This window comes from Oryctolagus cuniculus, chromosome 3 (genome assembly GCF_964237555.1).
Source record: "Oryctolagus cuniculus chromosome 3, mOryCun1.1, whole genome shotgun sequence".
NCBI lineage: Eukaryota > Metazoa > Chordata > Mammalia > Lagomorpha > Leporidae > Oryctolagus > Oryctolagus cuniculus.
In genome coordinates this window covers 164,285,754-164,307,105 of record NC_091434.1, presented here as the reverse complement: position 1 = coordinate 164,307,105, position 21,352 = coordinate 164,285,754, and the positions used below count along the sequence as shown (strand labels likewise).

The window sequence follows — 21,352 nt, the reverse complement described above, 5'->3', positions numbered from 1 at the left end:
GCTCTAAATAAAATAAATTCTAAACAAGAAAGAGAAAAAAGCTTATAGCCAACAGACAAGAGATTTGGAGCATCCATGCAGGTCTGCCAGACATTATGCTAAAGCAGTTCTTTCACCTTTGCTTAGTGAGACTACTTTGAAAAATCTGTCTTTACAAATATGAACTGCTTCTACAGAAAAACCACACATAATTTTAGTCTGTCATACATTGTCAAGGACCCGATTAAGAACTATCAAGAGGAACAAACAAGATGACAATCACCAGGATGCTCAGAGTTAGATTCACAGAATGTAAATCAAAACCACAGTTAACGAGGGGCAATATGAACAGTGGATATTAGGAATCAACACAGTTCCTCTGCGAACATTTGGCACAAAAGGTTTAATTAAGAAAAAAAAAGCAGATAGAAAAATCATGAGTTCTGAATTAACAAAAGCTATGTATACAGATAGTGACTTATGAGCATTACATGTGAAAGCTGTTAAAGTGTACTGTGTACTAAATAAATGGATGTGGATATATTCAACAATGCCTTTCTTTGGGAAACTGTTTGAAATAAACACATTCATGTGTCAAAAGGAGCAAGTGTGTGGAATCCATTAGCAAACATGTAGAGGATGTCTGTATTAGCATGAAAGTGTATGCTTGGTTTGGGTCCCAGCCAAGATTTACTAATCTACCCTAAAGAGACACATTGAAGCAAAGAGCCTGCAGCTACCCTGGATAGTCCAGAATTCCATTTCTAATCACATCTTCAGCAGTCACTGATCAGTTTAAAGGTGGCATATTGTACAAGCATCAGGTTCAGACACTCTGCTGGTGAGCACTATTAAAATCCTTTCAAACTGTCTGCTCTTCAAAAACTCATTTGAAAAATGAAAATGGAAATTTGGAAAAGGAGAGCTGCCTCCAAACTCAAACTGTCATATTATTCACTTGAAGTCTCCACTCCACAGAGTCACGTTTAGAAGCAACTAAGCAGAGCAATATTGAAGACACGGCTATTTAGGGGCTGAGGTTAAGGTAAATCTTTATCCCGAGAAGCGCTGTCACAACACAGCCACACAGAGAGATTTAAAGAGGACACCTAAAATTAGTTATCTGCTTTGAAACTATTCTTAGGTCTTACCAATTTCTTTAAATCTAAGGAGATGGGTAAATGTGAAGTGTGATCAGACCGGGGGATTGGAACTCCAACCAAAAGGGCTATTTAATAGCTTACATGCATGCAATTAATATGGGCCAAAGGAAAAGGAAAAGGAAAAGGGCAGCTGCGTATAGACGCAAGGGCAAACTCAGGTACATGACATAGGCGATAAAAAGCTTGGAAAAGTGGATTCTCAAGGGCAGATATGCCATCCCAGGGCCAGGGTAACACAGGGCACAGCCACAGGGTATGGTTCAATGTGGGGCATTCAGTGGGAAGCTAATCAATACATGTATCTATCGATGTATACATCACTGTACTTGCTTACACTGGACCCATCTAACTTGTGGGGGAGGGGGATCAGTCCTGCTTAAAGATAAACTAAGTGCATCTCTAAAGGTCACCCAACAATGCCAACTGAGAAGCCTCCTAATCCTCACCCCAGAGACAAAGGTAGCACAGCGGCTTCTCAGCACAGAATTGCTGCACGGAGAAACATGAAGGAATGAGAGAATCTTTCCCATCCCAAAGGTCACGTGAGCAGCGGAGGTGGAGATGATGGAAGAAACGATGATAACAAAAGTGAACACCTCTGTCTGAGGCCAGAAGGTCAAACTGAGGTACTATCCCGGACCACCTGCCTGTGAAATCAATGAGAATGACCGGTGCCTCCCACCTCCCGCCCCTGAAATAAAAACCATTAATAACCAGGAGAAACAATTATACTCATCTGCCAATTAATTGCTTCCTATCTAGAGAAAGAACTGCAAATAAGTCAGAGATTAAAGAGCTCTTTGTGGAGGCAGCATTATGAAACAAAACCTCAAATACAAATGAGGCCCTGAGAAGAGCCCAGAGCCAAGGAACAGCCCCGCAGGCAACCACGGCAAACCAGGAATTAAAATCAACGTGTAGCAGCACTTCTGTCCCTCTCCTATAGACACTGAGATCTGCTTCTCTACCTCAGGAGTTTTCATCTCCAGATATTCATCAGTGATCTGTCAATCACTTGAAAGAGAGCGGCAGTTTAAATGGTTTCATTTAAAACTGCACAGCTTAGCAATGTTTTCGTCTGAATAAACAGCAACCTGAATTTTGGGTCTGCAGCAGATAAATATGAGATGGCATGAGCTGAAGAAAATAAATTAATACAGGCATCTTCTAGGAAAGATGCTCCTGAATGCTGGGGACCCAAGCATTTTACACACGGATGACAGAAGGACTACTATATACCAGACTCAGGGCCGAGCCCTGATTATAGCAATGATCATAGGCACCCTGGGTCCTTGCTTGGTTCTACATTTTGTATCTCAATTTCACTTGTCCTGGAAAGCAAGACAACTAGATTAGACTTCAGAGCACCCTTTAAAGCTAGAATTCTTTTCTTTTTAAAGATTTTATTTATTTATTTGAGAGGTAGAATTACAGAAAGAGAGAGGGAGAGACAGAGAGAGAGGGTCTTCCATCTGCTGGTTCACTCCCCAAATGACTGCAAGGGCCAGAGCTGGGCTGATTCGAAGCCAGGAGCCAGAAGCTTCTTCTGAGTCTCCCGCCAGGTATAGGGGCTCAAGGACTTGAGTCATCCTCCACTGTAAAGCTAGAATTCTATAGTGTGTGAGATTACTGTATAATATTTTTCCTAATCCTTTCTAATTCCTATCATAACTTACTGAAATCAGCTGGAACAAAGAGATTGGAAAACACCTGAATGGGGAGACCAAGTAGTTTATTCACTGAAAAAGAGCTGGCATGAGGCCTTCCTAGTACTAAGAGGTAGGCAGTAAATATTCACTGAGTGAATGAATACACAAAACCAGAACTCCCTGAGAAAAAAATCGAGAAAGTTATATTTGAGAAGACGTTTTGCACTGTGAGATCTACTTAGTCAATCTTATGACCATTCAGCTCATTACCTAGGAAAACATACAAACCATGGGAGTACGTGTTGGGGGCAGCAGAGGGCATGGCTAGGTAAGAAGAAATTCTCTGAAATTGTGGTAAAACTCTTAACACTTTAATCAAAGCAAAGCCCACGAGTGACTAAGCACGCAAAAGTTACAAAATTTCTCACGTTATCTGGTTTTCGAAAAGGTTCTCAGAGGTAAGAGAGGGTAGCAGTTGATCTGCTTCATCAGTAGTCTATTACAATGTAGAATTTGCATGGAAGAAATCTTAGGGACCATTCACAGGAACTTGGACTGGAGTAAGTTTACCAGGTTAGAATAGCATTAGGCCACACTTCAGGAATGCTGAGAATTTGTGGACATGAGCCATACATCTAGTGACTAGACTAGACAAGTATTACTCCACCAGAGAACGTCCTAGACTGTGATGCCACTGATGATAATGAAATGTGAGTGACCTAAGCATAAAGGATGAGGAGTGTGGAGGAAAAACACTACAGTAGGTCTACACTTCCAAGTTGCAGCCTGAATTTAGTTTTATTACAACCAAAGCCCTTGTGTCTTTTTTACATAATTAACACAGTATTCCAGCCACCATTTCACATGGCCAATCACAAATCCATAAAAAGCTATAATAAACACCTTGCCTCTAGAAAGAAGTTCTTGTATGATTCCTGTCTCTACCCATTCTTGATTCACATAACCCTATGTTCAACTGATCCTGCCTGGAAACAACAGTAAGTAAAACAACAGATTTTACAGAGCCTGGGTAAGTAAGAACATGGACGCTGGAACAGTCAGACTGCAGGGACTGGTTCCCAGCAATTTGACACAGGAGCTATGTGAATGCTGCTAAGTTATCTAGCATCTCTGCATTTCTATTTTTTTTTTTTTAATTTATTTGACAGGTAGAGCTATAGACAGTGAGAGAGAAACAGAGAGAAAGGTCTTCCTTCCGTTGGTTCACTCCCCAAATGGCTGCCATGGTCGGCGCTGCGCTAATCCAAAGCCAGGAGCCAGGCACTTCCTCCTGGACTCCCATGCGGGTGCATGGGCCCAAGCACTTGGGCCATCCTCCACTGCCCTCCCGGGCCACAGCAGAGAGCTGGACTGGAAGAGGAGCAACCAGGACTAGAACCCAGCACCCACATGGGATGCCGGCACTGCAGGTAGAGGATTAACCAAGTGAGCCATGGCCCGGGCCCCTCTGCATCTCCATTTAAAACAGATAACTGTGCTCCTCCCTGTGGTATGAAGAAATGCAAGGAAATACATAAGGCATTTACAACTGGGTGTGGTGCAGGCTAACTCCATGTGAGTGCCAGCTCTTTTTCAGAAAAGCATGTACTGGTTTTCTGAGAAGAGTGTTTGGCACCAAGTAGGTACAAAATAAGCATACATGAGATAAATAAATCCATGGGCACAGACATAGGTGCATACGCAAGATCCATGTTGGCCTAAGTCATCAGAGTCCTGTAATCACTAGGCAGAAAAACTCAATTAAATACACTCTTCTCCTTAAGGAGCTACAGCAAGTAAGAACATGTAGCTGATACATATACATCCCAACATCCAGGTAAGTAGGGCTTATTTGAAAGAATAATATAATATTTAGTATTTATTTAGATTATATACAGCTTAATTTTGCTGCTACAAGTTGATAGATATTTTATTTACCAAAGATTAACTGAAGTGAAGCGTTGTGAATCATCTCAATTGACAGGTTAACCAGACATTTCATGCAAGATATTTTGTGCCTTACCAAATTAGGAACACCAAAGACACAATGTTTCCATTTGCTTAGGACTTACAAGAAACTTCCATACATAATACTCTTTAATACTTTATGTATTCTTGAACATTTTCACTGTGAAAACTACTTAATTATTCTAACAGCATGTGTATCTAACAGATTTGTATCTTAAACAATTTTTTGAAACACACATCAATCACCCATTCATCTTTGTATAGGAAAAGTTTCAAAACACGTTTCTGAGGAGTGTCTGGACTATGCCTACAGGGATACACTCGGCTCCTCTCTCCATTCCTGACCTGTCCAGACAACTGCACCTGTGCAGCACCTCAACGCTAGCAAGAGAAAGCCAAGCTCACCTCCTACACATGAATTGGGTGACAGAAATATAATAAAGCAGAAAAGACAGCGGATGAGTAAATGTTCCTAGTATCAACACTGAAAATTCAACAGAAAGAAGTGAAGAGGAGGCACGTGGCATCGTGGGGTAAGCTGCTCCGTGGGATGCCTCAATTCCCTAACAGAATGCCTGGCACTGAACTGCACCTCTGCTTCCGATCCAGCTTTCTGCTAGTGTACCTGGGAGGCAGCAGGGAACTGCCTCAAGAACTTGGCTTCTGGCTACCCACGTGGGAGGCGGAGATGGAGTTCCTGACTCCTGGATTCAGTCTGGCCCAGTAGAGGCTGTTGTTGGCACTTGGGACGTAAATCAGCTGACATAAGGAGCACCCCTACCCCGTATGTGCACATCTCAGTCCATCCCAAATAAATCTTTATTTAAAACAGAAAGATCGACTTGGGACAATCACATTTAAAAAGAAATAAAATGAAAGGAACAAGTGAAATTTTTAACACTTCTTTAACTCTGCATTTAAAAAAGCTCCAACAATGAATGGTGAGTATTGAGATGCTTTTTTCGCATTTAAATCTTTGTGTGATACAGTGTGTATTCTACATGTGCTGCTCCATGTTCATAAGCAACACAAGAGGCGGTCCTTGTCATGTGGCATGTGCACTCCTGGTCTTTATGTAAAGACACAAGAGGTTTAGCCTCTGCCCCCATTACATTATCCTGCCTTTTCCAGTTCTTTCTTCCTTTGTTTTCCCCTAGTAACTTTCATTATTTTGGGAATCCTTAAACCAAGCACTTTAAAAATATAGGATGAAAAAATAAGACATTAAAAAAAAAGAATGTTTACTCTTCATTTTCCTTTTCAATTCATTGTTGGACTGGAACAGAAAAAGAAACAACATCCTTATTCAGTTCCAAAACCCACTTCAGGAGTGAGAATATATCTGTACCTGGCAGGTGGGCAGCAGGGGTCTTCTAAGTAAATGTTTGTGTAACACTTTGATGACGATAATTTTCAAGGATTTCTATAAATTTGTTAGCTACTTTTTATTCATTCTTGATTTGCCAACATAATGTAGAATTTTTTATCTCACTGACTGAAGTTATAAGGGATAGAAGGTGACTTAAGGGTGCCCAGAAACTCATGTTAAAGAATTATCTATTTTGTAATTAATAACTTAGGCTTCTTTTTTTGTTTGTTTTTAAGATTTATTTATGTATTTGAAAGGCAGAGTTACAGAAGGGAAGAGATCTTCCATCCACTAGTTCATTCCCCAGATGGCCAAAGCCAGAAGCCAACAGCTTCATCCAGGGGGCCCAAGCACTTGGGACATCCTCTGCTACCTTTCCAGGCACATTAGCATGGAATTGGACTGTAAGCGGAGCAGCTGGGACTTGAACCGGTGCCCATATGAGATGCTGGTGCTGTCTGACCCACTGCACCAAAATGCCAGCCACACATTGTTATTTTTGTTTTAAATTAATTTTGATAATTATAAAATTGTATTGGTTTCATTAGGATACCATTTAGCTCGCTATCTCTTAAGTACAAACAACCTCTACAGGAGCAGGTGATTGGCCCAGTAGTTAAGACACTGAGTTCTCGCCCCAGGCCCTAATTCTAGCTATCTGCTAATGTGGACCCTGGCGGGCATCAGGTGATGGATTAAGAAGTTGGGTCTCTTCTACCCACCTAAACTTATTTTCTGGGTCTGGACTCCCCAAATTCTGGCTGCTATGGGGATCTGGGGAGTGAACCAGGAGATGGGAATGCTGACTGACTCACAAATAACTTTTTAAAAGAACATCGACATACACATTCATCAAAAATATAACTTTGTTGTCTCTTCTATACTGAACAGATTAAGGAACTTAAACTGATGCTCCCTTTCTACCTCAATGTATTCTGTAACACCCATGCAAATCAGTATGATTAGGCGCTAAGGCTGGCTGTTTATTCACATGTATTTATGCTTCTCTTTCCCATCTACAATCACGCTCCCTCTTCCCCCACACACAGTCAGAACTATTTTGAGTACATTTCATTTTCATCAATGGAATGCTAATCTACGGTGCTTATAAACCTTTACAAGCCCAGAATCAAACAGCATTCTTATTTGAGGAACTGCTGACCAAATGAGTTTTGACCCTTAGACCACCGCCCCTTCCCCACAAACGCCTTGACTTGCTTTCGGGGGAGAGGTGAAAGACAGTTTACTGAATTCAGGGCAGTAGAGATGCCGGAGCCTCTACCCAACTCCAGGTATCCATTTAAGTAGACATCACTGCTGCGGGATCAATCTGCTGTTTGAGAACTCTTTCAGGAAGAGAATACCCACAAATATACAACAAGATACTTCATGTAAGGGAACGTTTCCAGAGAGGCACAGATTTCGAAGCAGTGATGACCTGACAACAAACACAGCATTAAAATGACCTGAAAACATACTGCACAGTTTATGCATGAAGGTCAGTAATAGGGAAATACAGTTTTGACAACTGAAGACATTTCAAGCAAGCCTGCCAGAAATCTTAGGAGAAAAACAGAGATATCAGTCTTTCAAAATAACCTCAAAATGGGCAGGATTTTCATTCACTTCCTAAGTCCTTATACTCCTACAAGTACATTTTGTAGGCATAATTGGTGATTTTGTGCTAACGGCTTGACCATTACCATACTATTATGTCACTGGCAAAACTCATACTATTAGCTAATTTCAACACCATACTGCTTGTCCCTAAGGTGTAATGCCAGAAGGCTGCAGAGGTAATACTGGAAATTGTCCCTGGTGTCCACTGGCTCTTACTCCTCAGAGCTACCATCTCAAGCTGCCTTCCTCTAAAGGGTGGAAGTTGAGTGTGGGTATTTTCTCTTCACTATATAAATATCAATCATAGTCATCAGTGACCAAAATTTCCAAGGTCACCAGCAGTCAGGGGAAATTAAATCACTTGGTCCAGAAGTCTCCCTGGAGGAGTTCTAGCAACACAAGCAGCACAGATACATGTGGAAATGCTTTTGCCTTTGTGCAGAACACATACAATGTCATCCAGTCTTTTAACAGAGGAGCAGGAATAAAACTCTGATGAGAGGCTCAGGGATATGAAGAGAGGGGACTTGTTTAATGGTTTCTAAGAAGGGGTTAAAAACAAAAAGTTACATTAAATTTTCTCTGTTTATATATGACAGTTTCTGCAGATTTGGAATGTCTCCACTTGCCAAAAGACTAAACTGGGAAATCTAAGCAATAAAAAAGGGAACTAAAGTATCCATACTGCCAAGAGTTCTAATAGATTCCTACTGCTCTATGGGCCCAGGTAGGGCTTGGGTGTGCAAAGCCTCTATACAAAAGCCATCCTAAATGCACTACAGTTCAGAGCACACCAATTTTTCCAGCATGCCTACGAGCTGGCACTGACAAGTTAACTAAAGGCCAAAGTTAGACCGGTAAATCGGTCCGAAAGAACTGTATCATGACCTCAAAGAAGAACGATGGGGAGAAAATATAATAAATCTTCAGGAATGCTACAAACAGAAACAGCCGAACGATATGTCACTTGTATATAAATGATTCTCAGTTTTGCAGCTAACTAAAATTCTACCATAATCAGGGTCAGCACCATAGGCCTATCTTCCTATAGACTCATCATCCTCTCCCTCCAGTTCACATTCTTTTTCAGAATGCTACTAAAAGAAGCAAAGCTCATTGATCAAAGACACAGCATGAATAGAGCAATAACATTTAAGGTCAATGTCCAAACTACACAGGCATTGAATGAAAAACATCCCAGAATTGCATCTGTGTCGAAGTCCAATTTCTCGTCTCTTGATTTGTGCCCACTATCAGCCACTACCATGCACATATTTGGAAACTGGGTAGTTAGCACTGAAGTATAAGCCGAGGTCAAATATAACATTTGTATCCCAACAGCTTCGGTCATCTGTATAAACAAAGAATTCTCTCAATCCGAGAGTGCTCCAATTTCTACTCCTAAACTGCCATAGACATGAAGAAAACTTACTGCTTAAGTTTCCAGCTGGGGGGTGGGGGAGCACCCACTACATGAATTATCATATGGATCCACCATTTCCACTTCTAAATGTATATCAAGAATATGAAAAGTATCAACGAAACTTGCTGAAATTTGGTTTATGTCACAGTCTATTCATATTTGTCAAAAGGTGGAAGCAACTGAAATGTCCATAAGTGAAAGAGTGCAGAAACAATATGTCGTATACAAATACCAGTTAACATTATGCGGCCTTTGAAAGAATACGAATTCTAATACATGTTGCAATAGAGATGAATTTTCAGTACATTATGTTAACAGAAATAAATCTGTCACAAAAACTTACTTACACAAATGAACTCTGTATTATTCCAGTTAAATGAGGTACCAAGAGTATTCAAATTCATAGAGAAGAAAATAGAAGGCTACGTGCAGGTGGCTGGATGGAGAGTTAACGGCTTTATAGTTTAATTTTGCAAGTTAAGACTTGTGAAGCGAGATGGTGATAATGGTTGAATAATAATAAGAATGTACTTTATGACACCAAACTTCATGCTTGAAAACAATTAACAAGGAAATTTTATGTTTTGGGCAATTTAAGACATATATATGTCTTACATAGATAATATACACATATAAATGGCGCCTATGATGTTAAACCCACACATTCCCCAGAAGTCAACAATTACCAAGATCCATGAGCCAGGTAGTTCTATGCACATTCAATCAAGCCTTGACATTTCTATCACATTCCCAGGAAAACAGATCAAAGGCAGTAATAATTAAAAGTTATGTTCAATAACCCAGCAATAAAGAGAGATCACAGATATTTAAAAAGACAAAACAGGTCATCTCTCTCAGGACAGGAAAGACCTTTGTTGAATCTCTTAGGTTCTGGAAAGAGTCCACACTCTAAGGTGCAAGCTGTGCATATATCCCACAAGTATTCCTAAATCTATTTTCTTTACCATTTCTCAAATGAAGTTGTTCATGGGAAATAAGAATAGTTCATTGATTGACTCCATGAAAAAGACCTGACAAGTTCCTTTGATGTCATGCATTCTGACAAATTCCCTTTGTGAAGAGCAGACCTCCCTTAGAGAACTGTCACATGCAGATCTCCACTTTGGAGGAATTGTCAACTCCCTGAACTACAATTTTCCCACCTCTGTCTAGTTCTTTGCTCCCTAAATCTCATCACTGTTGTCTGTACTTTTGTTAAATGAACCTTTGATTTTCATGTGTCCGTCCAAGTGGTATTTTTCACTGCTGGCAAGAACCCAAAGCATCTGTGGAGATCTTGGGAGTTTCAGATAAATGTATAACAGCAGGAGGCCGGCACTGTGGTGCAGTGGGTTAACGCCCTGGCCTGAAGTGCCAGCATCCCATATAGGTGCCAGTTCAAGACCCAGCTGCTCCACTTCCGATCTAGCTCTCTGCTATGGCCTGGGAAAGCAGTAGAGGATGGCCCAAGTGCTTGGGCCCCTGCACCCACATGGGAGACCCGGAAGACGCTCCTGGCTCCTGGCTTCAGATCAGCACAGCTCCAGCCGTTGCAGCCATCTGGGGAGTGAACCATCAGATGGAAGATCTCTCTCTCTCTCTGCCTCTCCTCTCTCTGTGTAACTCTGACATTCAAATAAATAAATAAATCTTTTAAAAAAATGTATAAAAACAGGCTGGGATGAAGCTCGTGAGTTCTAAATTGGCAGAGATAGTGTCAAACTTTTCACTTGTGCATTACCAGTAGCTCAAAATCAAATTATATATATTCCTGATATGCAAAAAGGCACAAATAATATAATCCTATATGGAGAACAAAAATGAGAGGCACCCAGAAACACATTCTGAAGGAATATATATACAATGGCTTATCTTGGAAGGCACCATTATGACATTTACAACTTCTCATATTATCCATTTCTGTTGGGATGAAAATGTTTAAATTATGTTTAAAAAACAGGAAACATGTGGCCAGCACTGTGATATAGCAGGAAAAGCCACTGCCTGTGGTGCTGGCATGCCATATGGGTGATGGTTCAAGGCCCAGAGGCTCTGGTCCAGCTCTCTGCTACTGTGCCTAGGAAAGCAGTGGAAGATGGCCCAAGCCCTTGGGCCTTTGCACCCGCACTGGAAACCCGGAAGAAGCTCCTGGCTCTGGCTCCTGGCTGGCCCAGCTCCAGCCTTTGCAGCTATTTAAGGAGTGAACCCGTAGATGAAGATTTTTCTCTTTCTGTCTCTGTCTCTCTAACTCTGGATTTCAAATAAATAAATATATATATTAAAAACAAACAAACAAACAAACAGGAAACCTTAGATTAAGTTTGAAGAAAAGACGATGGTGGTAACCTGAAGTAAATATATGAAGAAATTATTTAACTTTAAAAAGTAAAACAATGACAAAATCAACAGCTAAAACACAAGACAGTGGCCTATCTTCACTGCTCAGGGTTTCATTTGTGAGCATCTACTTCATCACGATAGTTCAGCGAGGCCAGGGTCACTGCTCAGTACTTTCTGCCAATCAATAGGGATTCTGCAAGGCAGGCTACACAGTGTGAGAGGAACGCGATCCTGAGGGCTTCCGGGTGCCCAGTGGTGTGCTGTTGCCATGGCAGGTGAGCATCACTATCTGCAAATGAACTGCCAATCTCACTGGGAGCAGATAATGATCCTGCCGCCACCACCTGCCTGCCATATGTCTTCCCTACTTGCCACGTAACCAGGAGCTGCACTCTGGCATGGGGATCACTGGCAGTCTGATAATACAGGTTGATGTTTGCCATACCTAGTTGATGTCTGTCATACCTTCAATGTGCTGGGGAAGAGAGGAATTTAAAATACTGCTTTGCCAAGGGATTGCTCACTAAGTCCAAACGTGGTGCAATGGACTTGCCAGCTGTTATCTCTTCAGTTCAAAGGCTAAGAGCTTTGTCCCATCCCTGTTATGGTCTGGTTTCATATTAGTTAAGAAAGAAATCCAGACCTGCATTATGCTGAAAACATCACAGTACAGTCAATAAAAACTGATGTCATCCTATGGGTTTTTTGTTTTTTAAGTTAATGTAAAAGCATGAGTAAGCATAGTACATGGCACCAGAATTTGTGATGCTGGAACCATTTGTCCAGACAGCAGATAATCTAGAGGAAGGAAGAGAATACAAATCAGAAAAATATGCTTGGTGTTTTAGTGAACTGCCTCCACAGTCTGCCCCTTTTAGTACAACTCCTACATTCATAAGCGTATCTACCAGACAATCTCAAAACACAAGGATAGACTTTTTACCCCCAGCCAATGAACCAGGAACTAGTCTCTGAAAAGAGAGTAGATTCTCAACAGAACTGAGGTAAAAGACAGTAAACACACGGGAGGTAACAACAAGGGATTAGAAACATCAAAGCACATTAACTCATCATCTGGAATGCTATTGATAAGAATATAAAAATTATCCACAAACACCATCCAGGAATTAGGAAGCCACTGGACGAATACCCACTTCAATTAACTACGGAATCCTCCTACATTTTTATCCCAAGTCTAATCCCAATCCTCCCCTGGATGCTCTGGATAAAATGACCACAAGCACGGGCGTTAAGGGACACCACGTGCTTCTCCATGATACAGCAACCAACAGGCTAACACATGTCTCTACTGAGACAAGACTGATGTGACATAAAACTGACCTTTTAACCATTTTAAGGTGCAGTAATTCAGTGCTGGTTAGTGTGTCAACAATCTTATGCAACCACCACCCTTATCCAATTCCAGAATACTTTCATCACTTTGAAAAGAAGCCCTGTACCCGTAAGAAGTCTTGCACCAATTCCAACTTACCCAGCCCTGGCAACCACAAAGCCAGTGCTGTCCCACAGCATCAGCCGATTCTGAACACTTCTTACAAATGAAATCAAGCCATTGGTAGTCTTCTGTGTCTAGCTTGTTTTACAAGGGACATGATGATAAGGTTCCCCCATGCAGCAGTATTTAGCAGGTTTCGTTCCTTCTTAAGACAAAAAAGTGCAGAGTGTGTGAATATGGCGGACCTTGGTCGTTCAGGAAGGTGGACTTTCAGGACTGTGGCCACAAGAGAAAGTGTGTTGAGGACCAACTGGGAGAGCAACGGATGTCGCATGGAGAACTGTCATTAACAAACAGAAAACTAGGCCACCCGAGTCAGATCACAGAAAAAGTATTTTAGTCTCTTCCTCTGTCCACTTCAGAGAACCTCGACCAAATCCGTGGTGGGTGAGAGGGGCCAGGCTGGGGAAGCCGGTCTCTCATGATGAGGAAGAAACATTTCAGGGTCTTAAGGGAGAATCCAAATAACCAGGTAATCCAAACAACCAATCAACCTCCACTTCAGAGGATGGGAAGCTTCCTCCTACTTGTACATCTGCTGAAGATAAACAGAACCGTCGCTGTTTGGGATGCAATCGGGACCCAGATTTAAGAAAATGGGAAGACAATCCCTACGGTGTGACCAGCAACCTGCTTCTGTGCTGCGCGGCACAGAACCAGAACTGGGATGGACTCCGGTGTCTAGGACTCTGGCATTTTGGTTGCTGAGCCTGTCGGATGAGATCGTTGGTATCCACAGCAATGAACATCTCCCTGATGGAAGTGCGTGGCGATGTCTGTATGGCACTCTTCAGATCATCTCACCTGACTCCTTTCAGGCCGCTACCTCGAGTTGTTTACAGGGAGAAGCCAAGGACAAATTCTGTAGCACAGCAGCAAAGAGTTGATCAGAAATGACCCTAGGAGCTTTGCTCCATAATCTAATAAGGAAAGAATTTTTAATCTTGTTCTATTGAAGAAGAGTCTCTATGTCTTTTAGCCTAGGAAATAAGTAAATTTCTCAAGAACAGGAGAGTTGGTTTACTCTTGAGGTAATGTTTTCAGATATAAATTTATTATCCTGGCTGTCACAAAAAAACAGCCTAAAGAGCTGGTGATGATATTTAATAATATCCTGCCACTACAGAAATGCCAGAGGATTTAGACGACTCTATGGGAAAGACTAATAAAGCCAAACTTCTAGTAGCTAATGGAAAAATGCCCTGAAAGTGAGAGTAGCACACTCATCAAACAACATGATTACACAAAAAGTACCAACACCCCACCGCCCCAGTACTAGCAAATCTGGAAATCTCAAAACAAAAAACAGAATAGTCTAAATCCCAATTACTTAAAGAAAACATTTCCCAACAACCAAGAGCTATAGGAAATAGAAACACAATTTCTGTATTAGAAAGAGGAAGCAAAAATGCTAAGTATATTTATCAAAGAAATACAATTGAACAGTAATGCACATAAATGTATTAAGTAAAAAAAAAACTAAATTTCAGGTTAATTACCTGCTGAAATAGGAAAAAAAAAAAACAGGTCTATAACATACAGTTATTTCCTCTGTAAAAGACAGATGAAGATGTATGCAAGTGTTTAGATCAAATAATAGAACCAGGATAATGAGCAGTTATAACTGACAGAAAGTTATAAATTGAAGTGCTGTATCTGACCTAATAAACTGAGCATTCTTTAAATGACATCTGCTGTAAGTCCTATGCATAAGCATGAGAACTACGGTAAGACTAGAACAATGTAATACTCTAAAAAGTCTAGCAAAAGAGCCCACATGGTGGGCATGCTGGACATAGGCTGTGACCTGGAGCAAAATGGGAGAACAACAGACAAAAAAAAAGTCATGCAATCAAGTGTTCACACCTCCACAACACAGCAATAATCACTCTATCCTAAGTGGGTAACACATCATGTGTTGTGGTTTTACACCTTTGCTTCTTTTCAAAATTGGGTGAATGATGGTTTACCTGCTTACAGGTGGCTGAGCAGGGGAGTCATGGGAAGGGGATTCAAGTCTGAGAGTTTCAGAAAACCCGAGGTACAAAAACTGCTACAGGATATTAGTAAATTCTTCTAAGATGTCCTGCGAACTCTGGCTATAGAAAATAAGTAAAGAAACTCAAAACAAGGAAGCGAGACGCTCAGAGTTCTCTCTCCCTTCTAGATCATATTCGTGCTTCCTCAGGGATTCAGGAGATTCTAGTGTGGCCACGGAGCACGTGGAGATCTAAAAGGGTTTCTAAAGGAGGAAAAGGAGCTACCATGGACTGTCACCCGGGTGGATCGGTTTTCAAAGCAGCAAATGATGGCCATCTTCCCCCTCCCAAGAAGTCACTTTCCATTCCTGCCTCTGCCCTTTGCCTATCAGGATACAAAACAGAACTAGTTGGTTTTATTTGTCACATTAGATACTGCTCCCTGTTCTTACTTCTCCCAAGCTCTGACTCAGGAATTTGCTGTTATCGATTGAGCTTTTACGATGTGCCAAGCATTGCACTAAGTCCTTAACATATATTACCTCATTTAATGCTCATGACAGGCCTGAGCTAGGTAATGCTGCCCCAGAGATTCAAAGCCCATACACTAAACCACTATAAATAGCCAATAACAGGATATTGATTCAACATTCAATCACTACTAAATGATAAGAAAACTTATGAAGAAGGCTATTTAATGACAGGGAAAACATCATACTGAAAGTTACAAAATAACAGCATGTGATTGCCAGCTAAGTTAAAAATTATGCAAACACCCAAATCCAGAAGAAAAAGAAGGGAACGACACTTGTTCATGGTTTAACAGATGCCATCCCTGATTGCCAGTTTTCCTTTTTCAAGTATTCATTCCTCTTGCTTACAAAAGTTATTTTTAAAAAATAAACAAGTGATGCTTTTGTGATTGATAAAGTGTGCTGTAAATGTTATTCTTAATGAAACAGCAAAAATAAACAACAGTGTCATAAACAAGAACAAAATGGACTCTACCACCAGTATTAGTAGAATTCATAATTGCATTTTCCAGTATGAAAATTATGGCCTTAGAGAAGTCTCGGCTGAAATTTGTAGGGAAATTATAAGCTTTCTCTAAATTGTGCAGCTCAAACATGTTAACACTTCAGATATTCTAGGTACACAGAAATAAAACACAAACGCAAAGAGAATGCATTTATGACACCAGCAGTCGCGAGAAAACACATCCGCCTGCACAGGCCTCACTCCACAAGGTTCACAGGGAAACATGGTACTGGTGGCTTCTGGGGAGATCACTGGAACAGAGTGGGACTAGGGCAGGAAGGGGTCTGCACTTGTTTACTTTTTCTGACCATTTGCTTCTCAAACAAGTGAATTCTCTGTCCACTCAAATTAATAACTGAAATAAAAAACAAATGTGACACCAAGAAAACACCTGAAAAAATGTTACTGGTTTCCAAGTAAATTAAAACCAATTAAGAGATAAAAGACATATAAAATGATTTAAATATATGCTTACTGTATACAACAATTTGTTCCCACCCCCCCAAAAAAATACCTTCATGTTTACATATTCACTTTCCTGCCAAAGTGAGTTCGAAATGTCTGCTTCAGCCAATAAAACAACCAAATCCATTTGCTTTCTGGATTTGACTTTGAAAATCTTTGGGAGAAAATTTTAACAGAATCACTGCTTTATCCACTTATGTACTTTTCTACCCATCTATTTTTTTCTTCACATCCTTTCCACAGCTATTTTTAAAATGTAAAGAACAAGCTATGTTATATAAAACAAAAACGTTTTTAAAATTATGTCTTCCTTGTTTAAAAAGAAGTTCTGTAAAGAAAAGTTATCTTTGCCTGTTCATAGAAATCATTCCATGGGGGGAGGGGAGGGACCCAACATAGCAAGGAAAGGAAGAAACAAGGAACCGGAAAAAACAGTCAATCCTGCACCGTTGTCCAACCTTGAAGCCCTGAGCTTGAGTACTAAGGTGATGATATGGAGTCAGGAAGAAGCCATGAAGGCCAAATGTGAATTACAGGATGCTGGCTCACGCAAGGAAAATACAGTTCCCATCAAGTCTGAAGTATCACCAGGTCATCACAATAGTTACTCATCAGGGGCCGGTGCTGTGGCGTAGCGGGTAAAGCCACCGTCTGCAGTGCTAGCATCCCATATGGGTGCCAGTTCAAGTCCCAGCTGCTCCACTTCCTATCCAGCTCTCTGCAGTAGAAGACGGTTCAACTCCGTGGGCCCCTGTACCCAGGTGGGAGACCCATAGGAGGATCCTGGCTCCTGGCTTCAGATCGGCCCATCTCCAGCCATTGAGGCCATCTGAGGAGTGAACCAGCAGATGGAATATCTCGCTCTCTCTCGGCCTCTCTGTAACTCTACCTTTCAAATGAATGAATAAATCTTTTTTAAAAAAAAATAGTTACTTATCATAGGCTGATACAAGATCAAAGAGCAGGTGCACAAAACATATGCTTGATGCCACTTGTGCTTGGTGCTGAATGGAACTGAAACAACGCAGATCACACAGCAAGGATAAACTTACCTGGCCCTTGCCCATCAACTAAAATCCTGTGCAGAATGGATTAGAGATGACTGACACTTCTCTGAACAAGTTTCCCCCTTTCCATAAACAGCAAGAAATGACAGTTGAAGCAGACAGAGTTTTAAATGAATCATAACATTACTTAGACTGGAAAATTCTAAGTGTTCATCCAGGAAGCTCCAAGCACCAGGAAAAAGCGAGACCATAGAGCATGGATGGGGAACATCTGGCCTGTGAAATCATTCGGGCTGGCCCTGCTAAGACAACCACAGGTGGGACTCGAAATTCAATAAACTGATAGCAGGCTAATTTCTAAGTTGATGATTTTGTATGGCCCACAAATCCCGTTATAACTATCTAAATGGCCCTTGACAGACAAAAGGGTCCCCACCACTGCCGCAGACCACACTAAGAAAACCTTACTCACAGAGAAGCTACTGCTGTCAGCTATGGTCCTGAACTTAGGTCCATGCTGATGGGAAGAAGCGTGGCATTTAGCTCAGCACTTTTTCTTCTTTAGTCCAGAAAGGTTCCGGAGACCCACTCAACAGCCACATCAGACGTAAAAGCAGATGGCGTGCGAGTCTTGGGAAATGAACGCCATGACGAGCCCAGCATTTTCATGCTGTTCAGACTGAAGGCCTGAGAACCTTTGAAGAAGGGGATGGAAATGGCCGGCGCAGGGAAAAGAGGAGGAAAAAGAATGAACAAAGAGGGAGGAAACAAGACAGAGGTTAGCCAGACAGAAAGCAGGAGAAGTCTGAACAGGAGACAGAATAAATCTATCGAGGCTTAGGGATTTTATTCTCATTGTCCCCTTGGAAAGCCATGATTACCACCTAACCAGAAATATGAAGAGAGCAGCAATGAGAGTCATCTTTTTTTTTCATCTTCAAAAACTCTCCCATGCTGCGGAGTTCAAACTGCATGCTGCTTTTCTTCCATAGCGCTAGCAGCAAGCAAACGCCACCACTGACAACGAGACCAACTAGAGGAAAATGGGAAAAAGCACCTGGCCAACATGAAGGCATCAACTGTGCGGACGGATTTTGATTCCTAAAGTCTTTTTTTTTTTTTTTTTTTTTTTTCAAAATTTTGTGAACTGACAAACGATAGAGGGAAACAAACGTAGCCCTCAAAGAGGAGAAAACCTTTGATAGCCTCAGACCCCACAGAAGGAGCAAAAAGGGCCCTGTCCCAACAGTAACCTGGGACTATAATCCTGAATGGAATCATTTCAAGGAGACATGCTTTGACCATTAGCCGTAACATACTCAGAAGCAGAGGGGGATGAATTCGGTCTCCCAGCTTCCAGGGGCGGGGAAGGAGGGTAGAAGATAACGTTGCTCCTTAGAATAAGCAGCACCAGCCGGCGCCGTGGCTCAATAGGCTAATCCTCCACCTTGCGGCGCCGGCACACCGGGTTCTAGTCCCGGTCGGGGCACCGGATTCTGTCCCGGTTGCCCCTCTTCCAGGCCAGCCCTCTGCTGTGGCCAGGGAGTGCAGAGGAGGATGGCCCAAGTGCTTGGGCTCTGTACCCCATGGGAGACCAGGATAAGTACCTGGCTCCTGCCATCGATCAGCGCGGTGCGCCGGCTGCAGCAGCGGCCATTGGAGGGTGAACCAACGGCAAAAGGAAGACCTTTCTCTCTCTGTCTCTCTCTCTCACTGTCCACTCTGCCTGTCAAAAAAAAAAAAAAAAAAAAGCAGCACCTTCCACAGCCGGGCCACGGATTCTCAGTGTTCATAGTAGGAATCATGCAGGCATCATACGACTAAGGGAGTAAATGCTACCTGAGGCATTCACACTTACTGATATTTAAAAATCAAATGAATCTTTGGTAACAAAAAGGTTAAACATTCCCAACTACAGAGGAATCAGGTTGGCAAATCAATGCGAAAAGCAGCAGCAAATCCTCCCAACAAGGTTCATGAGCAGATCTATGGAAACTGCCAATCCCTTCCCCCTTCAGAGATGGGTGCACTAAAGGGTCAAAACAAAACTGCGGGTGGCGGCTAACGGCTGGATGCATTTGGGGCCCAGGACTCCAACACACCATGCTGGGGGTGGAGGGGGAGCAGAGGCCAATATCTGACCCTGGAAATTGGCCTGACAATGTAAGGTGGCCCTCCTGAGAGTGACTATTAGGAAAACGACTTGCAAGTCAATGTTGTCACATCAGAGTCTGAGCAGAGAAACCTAGACGACTAGTTGAGCCTTTCAGTACCCTTTTGTAAGATATTTCACAAATTAGGGAAATAAGGAACACTGGAGGAAACACATTTTACAACAAACACAATCTTTAGCTTTCTGCCGTCAGGCCTCGGAGGTCACAGAAATGTCCTACGTCTTCATTTTAATGTAGCCTGACAAATTATGGACAAGGCCGCAGGTTTGCATTCGGGGTGACAGCTTCTGTTTCAGGCCTGCCCAAAATGCGTTCTTCATGTAGTGGCTTAGATTTCCTTCCCACGCCACTGAAACCCGAGTAGTCAAACAGCTGGGAAAAAAACTCCGCCCATCTTGCAAACGCACGAAAAAAGGCACCTTGAACACACAAAGCAGGCACAGCAGATTTTCTCTCGGTCCCTGACACTCCACCGGAAAACTATGGAGCTTCCCCAGACCTGGGCTTCTACGCAACACACTCTTTTTTTTTTTTTTTTTTTTTTTGACAGGCAGAGTGAGAGAGACAGAGAGAACGGTCTTCCTTCTGTTGGTTCACCCCACAAATGGCCGCTCCAGCCGGTGCGCTGTGCTGATCAGAAGCCAGGAGTCAGGCGCTTCCTCCTGGTCTCCCATGCGGGTGCAGGGCCCAAGCATTTGGGCCATCCTCCACTGCCTTCCCGGGCCACAGCAGAGAGCTGGAATGGAAGAGGAGCAACTGGGACAGAATCCGGCATCCCAACTGGGACTAGAACCTGGGGTGCCAGCGCCGCAGGCGGGGGATTAGCCTAGTGAGCCGCTGCACCGGCCGCAACACACTCTTCTACACCAAACCTCGTTCTGACCAATGGCACAGTCACCTCTTTCCTCTGGCCTTCCTTTTCTTGCTGGTATTGAGGTCTAGAGACAGTGCTAACAGGGACATGGTGGGTAAGCCAGGTGCTGGAACAGGCTATCCCATCCTCAATACACTGCTTTGCAGAGCTGGCTTCAGCAGCACCTGGACAGGCAAAAAGTGGCAAATGGAGCTAGTCACCGACTCACTGACTTCCAAATCCACGTGGGCGACAAGGAGGTGGTGGGACATTGTGAGCACCCAACTGGGAGTGTGGCAAGGACAGACCAGTGGCACAGTCAGGATCCATCAAATTCTGTCACTTAGGAGTTTCAAGATAATAATGAGGAATGGAAGCAAAAAATATCAACTTATTGCCTACTAGTTGAGTAAAGCCCTCTGTCATTCTTAAGGAGAACAAATTACAAATGCTAAACATTCTCACTAATGAAGACAAGACACAGAAATAGTTCTAATCGGCAATAAAGAGTGGCTGCTGGGCTGTCTCTGGAAGACTTCAAACATCAGCCAAACTGCATTAGTCAACAAGCATGCTGCCAAATAGATGGAATAATCAGCTAATAATTTGAGAGCACAAGTAGGAAACCGTATTTATTCTACCTAATTTTAAGGCCTTGGTTTATACGATCGTACTTTTAAAAAGTTGTAAACAGGGGCTGGTGTTCTTTCTGGCAAAGTAGGTAAAGCTGCCCACTACAACGCTGGCATCCCATATGGGTACCGGTTTGGGTTCCAGCTGCTCCACTTCCATTCCAGCTGCCTGCTGAT

At 42.3% G+C, this 21,352-nt stretch overlaps 1 protein-coding gene across 1 annotated transcript in view; it reads right to left on the bottom strand.

Moving 5' to 3' along the window:
- The window catches only part of SND1 (staphylococcal nuclease and tudor domain containing 1), a 410,316-nt gene that overhangs the window by 222,298 nt on the left and 166,666 nt on the right, over positions 1–21,352 (bottom strand). The gene's annotated exons all lie outside the window — the stretch shown is intronic.